Here is a 12,191-nt window from a genome sequence, read left to right on the forward strand (position 1 = left end):
TGTCCTCCCTTCTCTTACCCAACCTTCTTCCATCCTCCTTCCCCTCTATTTTCCTGTAAGGCAAAATAGATTTCTATACTCCATTGCCTGTATATCTTAATTTCCAGTTGCATGCTAAAACAATCTTTAACATTCATTATTAAAGCTTTCAGTTCCATATTCTCTACCTTTCTTCCCACCCACCATCATTGAGAAAACAAGCAATTTCAATATAGGTCATACATGTGTAACAATGGAATACACTTCCATAATAGTTATGTTGTAAAAGACTGGCCACATTTCCCTCTGTCCTATCTGTCCTCCATTTATTCCATTCTCTCCCTTGACCTGTCCTTCCCCAATAGTGTTTGCTTCTGATTATCCCTGTCCCCAATTTGGTTTCCCTTCTATTATCTTCCCTCTCCTATCCCCTTCCCCCTTGCCTTCCTGCAGGATAAATAGGTTTCCATATCCAGTCAAGTGTCTGTTATTCTTCCTTAAGGCAAATCCTACTAGAATAAGGCTCACTTATTTCCTTTCATCTTCTTCCTCTCCCCTCCATTGTAAAAACTCTTTCTTCCCTCTTTTGTGTGAGATGATTTGGTATATTCTCTCTCCCTTTCTCTTATTCCTAGTACATTCCATTCAACAATAAATTTCATTTTTTTCAGTATGCTCCCTCCATATTCAGCTCACCCTCTGTGTGTGTGTGTGAATGTATGTATATACATATATACATCTATGTACACATACATACCTACACATATATAATATACACATACATACCCATATACACACCTCTCTCTATATATATATGTATATATATGTATATGTATATGTATATGTATATGTATATGTATATGTATATGTATACACACACACAAACACACTTATTCCCTCTAACTACCCTAATACTAAAAAAGGTCTCAGGAGTTACAAATAACATCTTTCCATGGAGGAATGCAAACAGTTCAATTTTAATGAGTTCCTTAAACCTTCTCTTTCCTGTTTACCTTTTTGTGTTTCTCTTGACTCTTGTATTTGAAAGTCAAATTTTCTATTCAGCTCTGGTCTTTTCAACAAGAATTCTTAGTAGTCCTCTATTTCATGGAAATTCCATTTTTTTCCCTTGAAGCATTATACTCAGTTTGCTGGGTAGGTGACTCTTGGTTTCCATCTTATCTCCTTTGACCTCTAGAATACCATATTTCAAGCCCTGTGATCCCTTAGTGTAGAAGTTGCTAAATCCTGCATTATCCCAGTTGTATTTCCACAATACTTGAATTGTTTCTTTCTGGCTGGTTGTAATATTTTCTTCTTGACCAGGAAACTCTGGGATTTGACTATAATACTCCTAGGAGTTGTCCTTTTGGAATCTCCTTCAGGAGGTGATCAGCGGAGTCTTTCAATATCTATTTTACCCTCTGGTTCTAGAATATTAGGGCAGTTTTCCTTGATAATTTCTTAGAAGATGATATCTAGGCTCTTTTTACAGTTTTTAGGTAGATCAGTAATTTTTAAATTATCTCTCCTGGATCTATTTTCCAGGTCAGTTGTTTTTTCCAATGAGATATTTCACATTGTCTTCTACTTTTTCAATCTTTTGGCTTTGTTTTATAATTTCTTGGTTTCTCATAAAGTTATTACCTTTCATCTGCTCCATTCTAATTTTTAAAGAACTATTTTCTTCAGTGAACTTTTGAATCTCCTTTTCCATTTGACCAATTCTGTTTTTTAAAGTATTCTTCTTCTCATTGACTTTTTGGACCTCTTTTGCCATTTGGGCTAGTCTATTTTTAAAGGTGTTATTTTCTTCAGCACTTCTTTGTTATTTTCTTCAGCACTTCTTTGGGTCTCCTTTAACAAGCTATTGACTTGTTTTTCATGATTTTCTTGCATCACTTTCATTTATCTTCCCAATTTTTCCTTCACGTCTCTTATTTGATTTTCAAAATCCTTTTTGAGCTCTTCCATGGTCTGAGACCATTGCATTTTTTTTTTTGGAGGTTTTGAATGTACAAGCCTTGACTTTGATGTCTTCCTCTAATGGTTTGCTTTGTTCTTCCTCATCCAAAAGGATGGAAGAAAATACCTTTTCACAAAGAAAGTAACCTTCTATAGTCATTTTTTTTCCTTTTGGGGGGCATTTTTCCCAGGCCATTATTTGAGTTTTGAGTCCTTTGTCAAGTGGAGGGTATACTACCCTAGGTGTCAGAGGTTTCGTACAGCTGTTCTCTGGGATATCTCTAGGGATCTATAAGTTCTCAGTTTCTCCAAGGTGGCACAATCAAGCGAGAGGAGTTTACTCCTCTCTTGGCCTGTGCTCTGGTCTGCGAACAACCACAAGCAATCTTTTCTGCTCTGGAGCTGCGAATAGGTTTCCCTATCCACAGCGACCACCAACTCCACCACACCAGCACTCTTCCTCACTCCAGGACCACCACTCAGGACTGAGACGTAGATCAACTCTTTGATTCCCCCAGGGTCTTTAAGTCGAGGGCACCAAAAGTGGTCACTCCTGCCACAATGGCTGCCACTGCCCTGGGGCCAGGGATGGGGGCAGACCATGCCCCCCTCTCACTCAGGTGAAAGAAACTTCTTACTGACCTTTGAAGCTGTCTTTGGCACTTGTGAGTTGAGAATCTGGGAACAGCTGCTAACAGTGATTCCACACCCTGAAACCTCCTCCAGTCCTATTTGTGTCATGTGACCCAGGCTGGGTGGAGCTCTGCTCTGAGCCTGGTGCTATAGACTTTCTTATCGGCCTTCTAGGCTATCTTGGCTGGAAATCTATTTCACTTGTCATTTTGTGGCTTCTGCTGCTATAGAACTTGTTTAGAGTCATTTTTTACAGATATTTTATAGGTTATGGGGGGAGAGCTAGAGTAAGCCAGTCCTTCTATTGCCATCTTGACTCTGCCCCTTGTATAACCTCTTTCTGTGGATTTATTTTTATACTTAGGCACATAGAAACACTTTTCCTGATTCTTGTACTTTCTGATTGATTGACTCTGTTTTATTCGTGTCATAGAGTAAGGTTTTCACAAGCTTCATTTGAAGAAAGCTCCCAAAGAATCCAATGTAAAAGAAGCAACACTTTCATGAAAGAAAATAAAACACATTTTTCAAATAAAGCCAAACATACTTTTCCAATTAAACTGAAATGAATGTCTATCTATTCATCTGGGTGTGGGTATATTTTCCTAATAATTTAAATCTCCCAGCACTTCCTCTGTTTACAGTGTTAGAGGAAATGCAACCCAAGGCAGCCACCAACCAGAAAGATCCTTAATTAATTTCTGCCACTATTTTTGGTGCCTATCACATGGGAAGAGCTTAAAAAATGTTTGTTTCTTCCCCTTAATTTGGCTGTTATTCTATGCACTAAACTATAGGGAAAGAAGGAGGAGCATGCTATCAAAGATTCTACTCCAACAAATGTATCCATAGTTTTCAAGGTCATTTATCTTTCACTCATGTTATAATCTCTCCCTCCCAGTGCAGCACAAGATTTTTAGGAAGATCTGTGTTTGAATCCTGCCTCAGATACTTACTAGCTGTGTGAGCATTATCAAGTAAGTGATCAAGTCCCTCTTCTCTAAAATGGGTTTAATAATACTTATAGCAATGACCCGGGTTGGCACAAGGCTCAACAAATTCAATAATGTATATAAAGTGCTTTTCAAACTTCTAAGCACTACTTAACTGTCAGTTATTATTACTAAAACACTAAGCAGTCAGATACAGCCATAATGATCCCTCGCTGCTATTAATGTCTTTTTTTTTAATTGGGTTCTTAACTCCAGGATCTCTAATCTCAATCAGATCATCCCACAGTTTCTTCCATGCTTCTATAAATGTCTCGCTTTTTTTTTCATGATTTTCTCTTCATCTCTCACCCACAATCTACATCTCCTACCCATTTTCTTTCAATGAAATCCCGCTAGACTTTCCAGGGTTTGGTTGCCTTTTCCAAACAAACATAAACTTACTTGTAATGCATTTACACCTCAATTCCCTAACCTTCCTGAGGAGAACGAAGGGAGAGAAGTTGTTGTAACAATCAAATGAAATAAAGCAATCTGAAAAGTGTCAAGTACTATGCAGATGGAAGGTTTTATAAAAGTAGGAAAATGGTACACACAAGAACATTGACTCTCATTGGGCTCCACCTCACTTCAGACCTTCAAACAAAGACTACATGTCTACTTAAATCTTACATAGGTTTAGAGATAGGAGAGATTTTACAGACCATCTAGTTCAGTCGCTTCATTTTACAGAGGAGGACACAGGCCTAGAAAAATGAAATTACTTGGTCATCGTGCCAGGTTTTATGACTCCAAAGCCAGATCTCTTTCCACTTTACAATGCTGCCTTCCTTCAATGGCCTGATATGTAGAAAGGTTTCTCTGTAGATGGTTGATATGTAGAAGGAAAGAGGTTTATTTATTGCTCTGGTACAGGTGGGACTATAAGGACCTTTACAACTATGGCCCTATGACCATTTTTGGTAAAAGGGTATACTTGGTCAAGGACAAGTCAGATTTGATGGCTTCAGAGGTCCCCTCAGAACTCTGAATATCTGATTCTGTGAACACTTTTTCAAAGGAATTTTTGGCCAGGTAGAGGTTGAACTAGATGGTTTCTGACAGCCCTTTCAGTTCTGATATGCTGTGATTCATATGAGGCATGCTTCCCAAGTCTCAAATGGTGTCATACAAAATATCACAAACTCACTATCCAAGCAAAGTACCAATACTGCCAACATTTTCCTGAGATGCAAGGATGAAATCTCTAGTGGAAATTTACTTTGGAAAATTATTCGTAAAAATGAGCATACTTACAGCTAAGATGCCTGCTTTACCAAGTCATTTAAGTCATGATATCTCCTTTGCATCTTCTCCTTAGGAGCCATAGGGCTGAATTTAGACATGTTAAGGTTCTTATATGAGACCTCTGCTGCTGAACTCTAACTTAATCAGAGTCTCTGTCCCATGTTCTGTGGAATGCCCTTTTGTAATCATTAATCTTTTCTCTTTAAGTGACTCTTCTGGGAAGCATGTATGCCAGTACATATGACTTCTGAAATGATGAAAGGCTTTGCTACGTTACAGTAATTATCATGAATATTGTATATTAAATCCTTTCTTACTCATCATGAACCTTCCTTTGCAACTCAAAGCTTTGTTTAATTCTCCACAAAGATCTTTCTCATGCCTTTCAGCAAGGAGACCAAACTAAAATTAGCTCTCAGACATGTTCTTGTCATCATGAAAGGGACTGCTGCAGCTTGCCCATTTCCTATCATCACTACCTGACAATTAAGCTGAGACTCATTAGACCTTTGAACAAGTAAGTGACTGTTTGAGAACAGGGAGTTTCATTGTCTGTATGACTTACTAAAGATCACGTCAAGATAGCTTTCAGCAATGCCATGGTGAAACCTCCTAGAATTCTTATTAAAAATCATCCTAATTGTATTTACATGGAGAGTATTTTATTTTAAAAGTACCTCAGGTAATGACCTGAACAATAAAATATGCACATATTCCATATTACCACAATGAAATACCTTTTTTTTCCCTAGTAGGACTAGTTAGGGACTTTTCATTACAAAAACTAATAATAAACAAATTTCTGACATATACTTTAGACATATTCAAAGGGTCTTGTCCCTCAACTAATTAACTGGGTGACCTAAGTTCCCTTAGAAACTTAAGAAAGAGTCTTAATTTTTCTGTGACTTAGTTTCTCCATCTGTATAGTGACTAAGGGGTACCTCAAGTGATCTCTAAATTTTAGATAGTACAAGATCTTGAGTTCAACAAATATAGGATTATGAAGAGATGAAATGTTAAATGGATGAAGGGCCATCCTCTGAAGCATGAAGACATGAGTTTGTATCTTACCTATAATACATACTAACAAATGCCTGCTATGTAGTGATAAGGCAAGGCATATAACCTTTCAGTCCCCCAGGGAGCTATGTATTAGACTATAATCTATAGAGAAGCTATTGATCTTCCTTAGTAGAAGGACTTTCCACACCAGAGTTTAACAGACCATTGAAATCACAGGTTCAAAGAACAATAACTTTAAAAAGCTTCTAAAAGTATTTAATGGAGATAGCCATTATTAAAGAAATTAATAAAACATTACAATGGAAGCACTAGCTGGTATTCCCAAAAAAAAGTATAGACAGTTTTTGCTTTACATAAGTAGAATGTTCTGCAGACCCCTACATAAAGCAATTTTTATAGAATGTGAATTTACCCCTAGCTACCCACTTCACGTAGCCTATATAACAAAGGCATACACAAAATATCTTTGCATAAGTCATAAAATGTACTAAAATGTAAGCATATTAAATACTGTACCATGATAGTAAACAGAATTATGAAATAAAAGGCAAAGTTAACAATTGTTAACAATAACAATAGGCACAATACTACATGGTAAAGTTACCATAAGTTTGTAGTATGTTGCCCATTTCCCACCCACTTTACCTTCATTGCTGGTGGTTGACTGCATAATGTTTTGGGGGGTTTTTTTTGAAGATATCAAGAGATGTTTGAATAGTAGCTCTCTTTTTTTCCTGCATGTATCTGATGATAGCAAGTGATATTATCCTCAATTAGTCTTTGAACTTTAAAAATCTTGAAGTATTTGGATCCGTGTTTTCAATACAAGAAAACTCAAATGATAAAATGCTTCTGCCAAGTGTTTTGGTGAGAACCTTTTTTATTTAACCTTGGCTTCTGAAGCTTCCCTTCTTCTGAAATCATCACATCTAGTAACTCAATTAGAGCTCTATCCAGAATCCTCATTAGGATTTATTCAGAATTCTTTCCCTAAAATCAAATTTGCATAATGACGATTTGAATAAAGCAGAATTTCCTGTACGGGATTTATATTGAGGACATTAGTTCAAATCCCATTGCACCTGGGCAAGACACAACCATTCTGAGTCTCAGTTTTCCCATTCTAAAATGAGGGAGTGGAACTAGATGATATTCTACCTTCTTAATCAATGATCATATGAACCTAACCATTATCATCTAATTTGTCAGGGATTCCCTAAATCCCCCAAAATAAGTCTGAAAAATCAAAACTTAATTATTCAGCTGTTTTTTTTTTTTTCTGCATTCTGGAAAATATTTTAAAGTTTGATTTTTTTTTTAACTGAAGCAATTATTTCTAATAAATTGAAAGAACACTGATGGGTTCTATTTAGACTTTGGCGGAGGGGCATGTTATGGAGTTCAAAATTTTTTTCAAATTTATTTATTTATTTGTTTTTAATTTTCAACAATCACTTCTGTAAGTTTTAAATTTTTTTCCCCCTCCCTTTTCCCTCTCTCTCTAAGACAGCATGCAATCTTATATGGGCTCCCTACAAACATTCTTATTAAACACATTTTTCCATTAGTCATGCTGCATAGAAGAATTAAAATGAATGGGAGAAAACATGAGTAAAACTAAACAAAACCAAACCCAAGAGAAAATAGACTGCTTCATTCTGCATTCTGACTCCATAGATCTTTCTTTGGATGTGGATGGCATTTTGCATCATGAGTTCTCTGGAAATGTTTTAGGCCCTTACCTTGCCATGGAGGAATAAGTATCAAAAACAATCCTCTTGCACTATGGCTGTTACTGTGTATGATGTTCTCCTGGTTCTGCTCACTTCACTCAGCATCAGTTCATATAAGTCTATCCAGGTATTTCAGAAGTCTGCCTGTTCATCATTTCTTACAGCAAAATAATATTCCATTACATTCACATACCAAATGTTGGAGAAGATGTGGGAGAGTTGAAACACTAATTCATTGTTGGTGGAGTTGTGAGTTGATCTCCAATATGGAGAGTAATTTGAAACTATGCCCAAAGAGCTATAAAAATATTCATTCCCTTTGATCCAGCAATACCATTTCTAGGATTGTATCCAAAAGAGATCATAAAAATGGGAAAAGGACCCACATATACAAAAGTATTTATAAAAGCTCTTTGTGTGCTGGTCAAGAACTGGAAATTGAGAGAATGTCCATCATTTGGGGAATGGCTGAGCAGGTAGTAATATATGAATGGCTGAGCAAGTTCTATTTAGTCTTTTGTCAAATCACCTCCACATTTTGACTTCAGGCTACCCCATTACCATTTTTTCATATTAATTCCTCTTGTGTATTCTGTATTCAGTTAACCTGAAACTCTGCCTATTGGTTAAACTGAAGCCTTGTATTCCACTTAACCCTAAAACAATGTGATTTCCTGACACCAATCCTGTGTTTATGGTTTCTCCATATGGAACATCCTTTTCTGTCTATACCTGATGACATCATTCTTGTCAATCAAAGCCCTCTCATTAATTCATTCAGTGATTCACATGTTTATTAAGCACCATGTGAAAAATACTATGTTAGTCTCTAAATGATATATTGGGAGAAATGATTATTTCTCTCTTACATTTAATAACTAATTACTGAGTTAGGACCAAGGTTTTTCTTCTTTTCTACCTTCTCATCCAGAAATAAACCAGTATGGTAAATCTCAATCAAAGACTTACCCAACCGGGAAAGCGAAGACCTAATCAAAGAAATTGTAAGTTTAGGTGAATGGATGGATTCCTGTTTGTTGTGTTTACTCAAACGGATCTGGGACAATGTGGGTTCTCCCTTTTGTCAGGCATTTTGAAAACTGATAGATTTGGGTGGTCGGTGTCATGTACCTCAAGACCCTTATTGAAATAAGTCCATCTCTCATTATAATATTCATTCTCTCATTTATTGTTAACCAATCAGAATTAATTGCCATTCTCAGGAACACCCATTCTTCCAAGAGCATATAAACTGTGAGCCCATTGCCACGATTCATCTTTAGCATTCAAGGGTGTCACTGACCCATTTTATTGATCGTAGGCTAACACTTTTTAATAAAATGACTAATTACCCAGAAACTATGTCTCTCAGACTTTTTAAATGTCACAATAAAAAATGAGATAAATCATGACTCCTGCCCTGAGATGAATTATAGTCTACTGGCAAATATAGCATAAATACATAACTATAGTAGAAAATGTTACAATAAAGCCATAGAGTTACTTTTAAATATCATGTGAATTCTGATGGGAAGATCATTATCTAATGGAGAAATCAGAGGAATCACTTGAGTTGAACTCAACAGATGAAGAAGGAGGAAAAATGAGGGAATTAGACTAGAAGACCTCTCAGTTCTAGAAATATGATCTAAGATACTAAGGGTCTTCCCAGTAGAAGGAAAAGAATGAGCAAAGATACAGAGGTAGAAATGCAGGGCATGGATAGGGGAAATGGAGTGGCCTTGTTAAGCTAGAGCATCAAGGGCATAAAGAGAAATAATATATGACTGAAGTTTACACAGAAGATAATGAACAAGAAGTCACTGATGATCAGAGAAATGATATGACAATTTTTATATACACACGTATACATACATATGTATGAATATAATATGTGTGGTATATGTGTGTATTTATATGTATACATATATGTATATAAGATCTATATTCTGGCAGTGGTGAATGGATTGGGGGTAGGAAAAAAGAGAGAGAGAACTACCTATTAGAAAATTATTGGAAGGGGTTCCAGAACAACCTTTTTCTTGGTTTGGGAATGAAATAAGGCATTCTTAAGTCATTTAGGACTGAAAAAAGGAAGTTTTTTTCCCCTAACACAGTAAAGATATGAAACAAGGATAAATCATTATTTTTGCTAGATGTGATCTCCCCTCTTCGTAGAAATGGGTCTAGTCTTTAGTCATTAATGTGATTAGCCTGTATGGTCACAAGTGCTCACCAAGTCTGAGAGGTCTAGGTTCCATGTGGCTGGGACTCTTTAATGGACTTGGGCAGTGGTATGTTGGCAAATATTTAACAACTTGTTCTCAAAAAGTATGTATATGTGTATATGTATATAAATTTATTATAAACTTCGTTGATATAAAGACTGTGTAGCACATGATTTACAAATAATAATAAAGTATATAATACTCTTTATTATTAACTTCATTAGGACACTTGATTTTCACAAAATAATTTCATTGATTTTTGCAGAACTCACATCTATAACCAGTCTATGGTTCAATAACAATTTGACAAATGGAAATGCATTCCAGTCTGCTAACTTTTTAAAATATATTTACTGTTATTAAATCTGGTCTGTGATCTACTGTTACACTATTTCTCAGTCACACAAATTATATTCATTAAACTGTGAGACTTCTTTCAGTATCAGCTTTGCTAATTGCAATACTGATATCTTTGTAGCTTTTTATGTAATTCCAGGGTTTGGAATGTTTTTTGATTATACAATATTATCCTGAAAATCATTCCCATTAATTTTGTGTTTTAAAATTTAACTGAAATGATACAATGTCCTAATAACTATCCATTGCAAAGTTAATTCTTTATAAGATCAAGTAGATGACTCTAATAAATCAAAATAATTAAAAATCCTTTCATAATTGTTTCTGTCCAATAAAAGATGTAAGTTCATGTGTTGAAATATATTTTCTAGTAACATATTCCTAGAAAGAGCATTACTTTTATTATTTTCATTAAATGGAATATCTTTAAATTTATCTGACTTCAATCTTCTACTCAAGATTCATATTTTCCAATCTTTCCCAATCTTTAAATTTTACAAAATTCTTACAGTACATTTGATTTATTTTTGCACTTTCTGAATGTTAATCTTGACTGCCATGTAATTGAAAGTAATGAAAATTTTTTGAAAATGTCAATCATTGAAGCAATGTCTTGCAACATATTAATGTTAGCTAATTCCTTTGCCAAACCAGAACAAGAAAAAGAATAATGCATATATAATGCAGGATACATATGTCATTCAGCAGTAGCAACTCATAAATGACATGCTACCCATCTCAGTACTAGAACTCAACCAATTTTAATAATTTCAGTTTCCAATTCTTAAACTTCAGTTTCATGCTCAGCTTGGTTTTTCTTAAACTGGTAATAAATAGAATAATTTCATCCAGAAATACTTTTAAATTATTAACTTGTTTTATTTAAGATATTGAATTGCTAAGTGATAATTACAATTAATGATTTAAATAGTGCCAAATGATGATCTTAGGAAAATTTCCTAAAGACTTCATAATTCCTCCAGACTTTCTTCCTAGTATTATATTAGCCCCATCAGGGGAAAAAAACACAATTAACACCACTTCCAAATATTCATTTTTAAAGCCATAATCATTTAAAGTTAACAATAATGTATTAAAAATACACTGTGCTATCAACACCAATTCTTTTAAAGCAACAAATAGCATTACCAGTACAGGAGCTCAATGAACTTGCATACTGACGGTATTAAAATAGTCATCTTTCAAAATTCCTGAAAATTAAATAATCCGTTCCCTTGAGCTGAAAATCCAGCTCTGGTACACCACTAACTAGATGACTCAGAGCTTCAACAGAGAAACTGGAGCCAATAAGCTTCTGGGGAGTTCTATTTTTTTTTTCTTTTAGGGAAACTGATTCCTTTCAGAGAAAAGTAGAAGAGGGCTAGTCTTATGCCATGCTGAGAGTGGTTAGGTACTAGTCCTGTCACAAAAGCTATTATAAAAATCTTGAAAGATAGTATAAAGGCATACCCTATTTAGATTTTAAAGATCATAAAGGGGCAAAAACAGACACTGAAATATTTTTTTAAATATCTTTCAGATTTAAAGGAAACATTCCACAAGTTAGGAAGTGGAGCAGGCTTTAATAACTCAACTGCATTTGAAGAGGCCATTCTCTAAGAGAAGCCAACACGGAACCCAAAGGATTGTCAGTCAGGAGAGGCTAGACCTATATGGAGGTGACAAATTTCAAAGATAAAATTCTGAGGGAGTCAAAGAGGAGAGACATCTACCAATCTTAAACTAAAGGCAACTTCCCTTGCTGAGAAAAAAGGTGGAAAATTCCATTTGGAAAGAAAGCTGTATTACTCAGCTGAGCTGAGCTTGAGGCTAGAGGTGGTGAGGACTACAGATGCCTAAAGAACAGACCCAGTAAATCCTGCAGACTGGTCCAGCCAACAGAGATGTCATACCTTGTGAAGAGTCCAAAAGCAGAGAGACCTGCCCAACGTAATCTGACAGCAGCCCAACAGTCTATTGGCCTGCCCAGTCAAGTCTGCTACTGGACTGGAAGCAAAGTGATCTGACCAGAG

The 12,191-nt window shown here is 35.6% G+C and overlaps 1 pseudogene; it reads right to left on the reverse strand.

The window, feature by feature from the left end:
- Positions 1-10,367: 10,367 nt before the first annotated feature.
- Positions 10,368-11,304, reverse strand: LOC140522891 (E3 SUMO-protein ligase KIAA1586-like; annotated as a pseudogene).
- Positions 11,305-12,191: the final 887 nt, after the last annotated feature.

The sequence above is a fragment of the Notamacropus eugenii genome, chromosome 2 (assembly GCF_028372415.1).
Source record: "Notamacropus eugenii isolate mMacEug1 chromosome 2, mMacEug1.pri_v2, whole genome shotgun sequence".
NCBI lineage: Eukaryota > Metazoa > Chordata > Mammalia > Diprotodontia > Macropodidae > Notamacropus > Notamacropus eugenii.